This window comes from Ochlerotatus camptorhynchus, unplaced genomic scaffold, assembly GCF_037179485.1.
Source record: "Ochlerotatus camptorhynchus isolate MF236.1 unplaced genomic scaffold, CSIRO-AGI_Acam_v1.1 ptg000111l, whole genome shotgun sequence".
Lineage (NCBI taxonomy): Eukaryota > Metazoa > Arthropoda > Insecta > Diptera > Culicidae > Ochlerotatus > Ochlerotatus camptorhynchus.
The window spans coordinates 1742432-1746864 of NW_027040601.1; the positions used below are offsets into that span (position 1 = coordinate 1742432).

Sequence of the window (4433 nt, forward strand, 5' to 3'; positions counted from 1 at the left end):
ATGATGATTTTTTGCAAAAAATATTGTTATATATGTCAACTGGTTGGCCAAAGAATATAGATAAATGTTTGACAGATGTTTTTGCAAATCAGCATGAGTTGGAGTTTCTAGATGAATGTTTGTTGTATAGAGAAAGAGTGGTAATTCCAAAGTCAATGCAAAAGGCGGTGCTAAAACTCTTGCACGCTAATCACGCAGGCATTGTAAAAATGAAAAGATTAGCGCGTTGTTCGGTGTACTGGTTTGGCATCAACTCAGATATTGAAAAATTTGTGGGTCACTGTGACGTATGCAACAGTATGATGATAGTACCCAAACAGAAGGTTGAGTCACATTGGATACCCACAACAAAGCCCTTTAGTAGAATCCACATTGATTTTTTCTTTTTTCAACGGCAAACATTCTTGTTAATTGTTGATAGTTACTCGAAATGGGTGGACGTAGAATGGATGCGTAATGGTACGGATAGTGAAAAGGTGTTAAAAAAATTGGTATCATTTTTTGCACGATTTGGCCTGCCGGACGTGTTGGTGTCCGACGGGGGCCCTCCGTTTAATTCGCATTCCTTTGTAAACTTTTTGGAAAGACAAGGCATTAAAGTTTTCAAGAGCCCTCCTTATAACCCATCAAGTAACGGTCAGGCGGAAAGGGCAGTTAGAACGGTCAAAGAGGTGTTAAAAAAGTTCTTAATGGAACCTGAGATATCTGAATTGGATTTGGACGATCAAATCAATCTCTTTTTGTTTAATTATAGAAATTACAATATGACTGACGAAGGGAAATTCCCTTCAGCAAAAATATTTTCGTTCAAACCAAAAACATTGATGGATCTGCTGAACCCCAAAAGTAACTACAAAAACAAACTAGCCTTATCACCACCAGCCAATGAGGAAACTAGTCCGATTCCTAATTCTCTGGTAAATGCCAGGAAATTGGAGGATCCTTTCGACAAACTGATGGCTGGGGAGGAATTATGGTATAAAAACCATAATCCCCACAATCACGCTAGATGGATAAAAGCGGTATTTATAAAAAGATTCTCTTTGAACACGTTTCAGGTACAGCTTGGAAGCGTGGTCACTATGGCACACCGGAATCAGCTACGGATCACTAAAAATAGTGGGGCGTTCTCAAGGCCCAACGTTACGATTTCCATACAACAACATCAACAACCAATGACGATGAATCGGCAAAGGCCGAGGATTGAAGATGATCCGAATGGATCGGGAATTCGTGATGGATTGGTAGCTGAGGAGCCAGTCGGGGATCCGGTACCACGAAATCGGAACAGGAAGCGGAAGCCAGAATGGAGCGATATGACCGATGTTGGCGTAAGGCGGTCTAAACGTATTCGGAAGTCAACGAGGGATGATGAATTTTGGTATCCAGAATGATCGAATATATTGATCGGAAGAAGTGAAGGTATGGAGTGAATTCTGTTTTTTGCGTGGTGGTTAATATCACTTTCGAATTAAAAGTTATAAATATTAAATTAGATCTAACATAATACTTTCGAGTATGGTACGAATAGATGAAAATAGATTCAGGTTTTTCTTTGTGAAATATCGATTTAATTAGCTTGTTTACAGTTTGAGCTTTCGAAAGGGGAAGAACTGTTGGATACCAACCTTCTCCATCAACCGTCAATGTATGAAAACGCATGTAACGCCTGCGGGCGAGATCGAGAGCTTTTGTTAATATACGAACCGATCGAGCTGATCACTTTCGTTTCGGTCTTTGCGACAACCAGTAGTGTTTCAGTTTTATGAAAGATTGACCAGTGTATCTCGAGTGAATACTCATCACCAAGAAACACTGAGAGAACATTGTCGACGTCACGTGGAGGTGGCGTTCTGCATTTCTAAAGTGAGGTTAAGTGAGCCATATTTGTTTTTTGTTTATCGATTTATTTGATAATGTACAATCGAATTAAATTTATAGAGCCGAGAATTCTTGTTCACTATACAAAACATCGTAAAATTATAGTTAAAAGGTACAGAACAATAAACACTTTATCTTCCGCTATCCAATAAACCTCCTCCATCAGAATAGGATCAGCTTCCAGTGGTTTCATTGTATGGCAGTATCGCCAACGAGGGGAAGAGCGGTTCCATTGTAGCAATGGACGCAATACGTGGTCGTCACTTACACACTCATCACGAAACGGTTGCTTTCCAAAGCCGACGACGCATCGACTGAAAGAACTGCGCTGATGAAGAACAATGAGGAGTACCACACAATGGTTGCTGCCAAGTAAACAGACGATCGCGTGACTCACATCGATAGTGGCCCGCTTCTGTCGACAACCGAGTGAACGCTACAACGAGCCATAGTTGCCGGACGAATTGGCTGATTTCAGACAGGCATGGGAAATTTTTATGATTGAAGCGGAAATCGAGGAGAAGAGCAATGCGGTGAAAGTGACTCTGATTAAACAATTTATGGGAATCGAGTCGGTGAAAGTGCTGAATACTTTACTACCTGCCGCAGCCCAAAATATACCGGCAGCGATTTTGGCTGCACTCGAAGGGTACTGTGTGCCGTAAACGAATGAAACTTAAGGCCGGCGCACAATGCGTACGTTTTCGGGTTTTATGACAGATAATGCATGGGCTAACTGTTAAAAAACCTGAAAACGCATCTATTGTGCGCCGGCCTTTATGAACGGTACCTCTTCAATACGGCGATGCAGGCAGAAGGCGAAGACATCATCAAATTCGTGACACGACTTTGCAAGCTGGCAGAGACCTGTAATTATGGACAGCTTACGGATTCAGATCGCGGTAGGCATCTGATCGGATGGCGGTAAATTTCTAGATAGAGCTGGAATTAGGGCGTAACAGCTTTTGTAAACAATGACTTCTTTTGATGATTTCTAGAAAGTTAAGGCTTGCCAACGCAAATCAACAACACAATCGGGTAGGGGAGGAGTTCCCCTACCCGACGGTTATGTTGGTTTGCGTGGGCGTCCCTTGAGTTCCTAGAAATCATCGACAGAAGTTATTGTTTACTAAGTCTGTTACGCCCTAATTCCAGCCCTATCTAGATTTGACACTAGTGGTTGAAATTGATACCTGTCGTGCACAGAAATTGGTGAAGGATTGGATGGATTTATGAGTAAGCCAAACTCACATTTGGGTCGTTCTCATTCGCCGTGTAAGAGGGCGTCATATCGACCATGTGTATTAATTTCAATGTTTGTGCATCAACTTAACTTAGCGTATTTATTTGCATCGTATCAATTTAATCGGAATCGCAATACTGTTATAAACTTGATTTGAATTAGCTGTTAAAACGACCACACATCACGGCAGATTCCTCTGTAGTCTGGTTTCTGCCCAGTTGGGCAAACAATCGGTGCTATGAAAATATTCCTTCCGAATGGCACGGCGACATGGTCTGCAGTTTTCACGTCCACGTTGTCTTCGGAAGATGTCATCGGAGCACCCCAGGAATTGTTGAAATAACTCAGCAACAGTACAAGTAGCAGAACAAAGATTTTCGGAGCAGCCTCCATGACGTGCAGGATATTCTAATAACTGAGAAATTTTTACCCAAGTGATATGCATTTTATTGACGACAGGAACTACTTCAAGTAGTTGCTATAATGTACAGCGTGATAAGATAGCATTCGAAACTGCATTAAAAATTTCCTGTAAGTTGTAAACCATCGAATAGTAAACATCAGAAGTCAACTGATAACGCTTCCGTCTAGACTCCTACAGGCCCCATACTTCACGGCACTTTCCATTATGGTCTGGCCTCTGTCCCGGTGGGCAAACTACGGGAGCATCGATTATGTTCATCTAGAATTAAGAAATGTTAAACAGTTTTTCAAATAACAACCCCTTAGCAAAATAGTGAAAACTACCTGATCAACATTCTCCATATCCTCTTCGAAGGTTGCTACCGGATTAATTACTGGTGGCTTTACTCCTTTCAAAACTTGATCATCTGGAACTGCCAGTGGGGCTTCCTCGTCGCATTCCTCACACACCGGTCGACCACTCACGGCCAGAGCTACCAGCAAAACTCCACAAATTACAAACAGAATCTTCATTCTTGGGCTGATGAATTCTTTTTTGGGCAGTCTAGAAACACAACAACTTGACTTGAACGTCGGATTCGGTTTGAAATAACATACACTGCCGAGCAATCTATTTCATACCGATTTGCAATAGCTGCTTCTAGATAACAACGATAAGGTCTCTCTCTCTCTCACTCTGTGTCTCAGGCACCGGACGTTCCTAAAGGATGTTATCAATAAAGCTTAAGCCCTATCCAAACAATAAATCCAATCGGAAGTTGTTTGTTTCGTACTGCAGTTATGGAGAGCGGTAACACATGTGAATTGCTTAGCACTATATTTTTTCAATAGTTTAATCACAGACAAACAGACATAACACTCGTAAGTTGTTCATCGAACAAGCATT

At 41.6% G+C, this 4433-nt stretch overlaps 1 long non-coding RNA gene across 1 annotated transcript; it reads right to left on the reverse strand.

Annotated features, from left to right (window-relative positions):
• Positions 1–3547: 3547 nt before the first annotated feature.
• On the reverse strand, positions 3548–4201 carry LOC135699479 (uncharacterized). Its single transcript, XR_010517522.1, has 2 exons — positions 3872–4201; positions 3548–3806 (listed from the first exon to the last, which is right to left on the reverse strand). It is a non-coding gene; the product is annotated as an uncharacterized LOC135699479 (long non-coding RNA).
• Between the last annotated feature and the right edge of the window lie 232 nt (positions 4202–4433).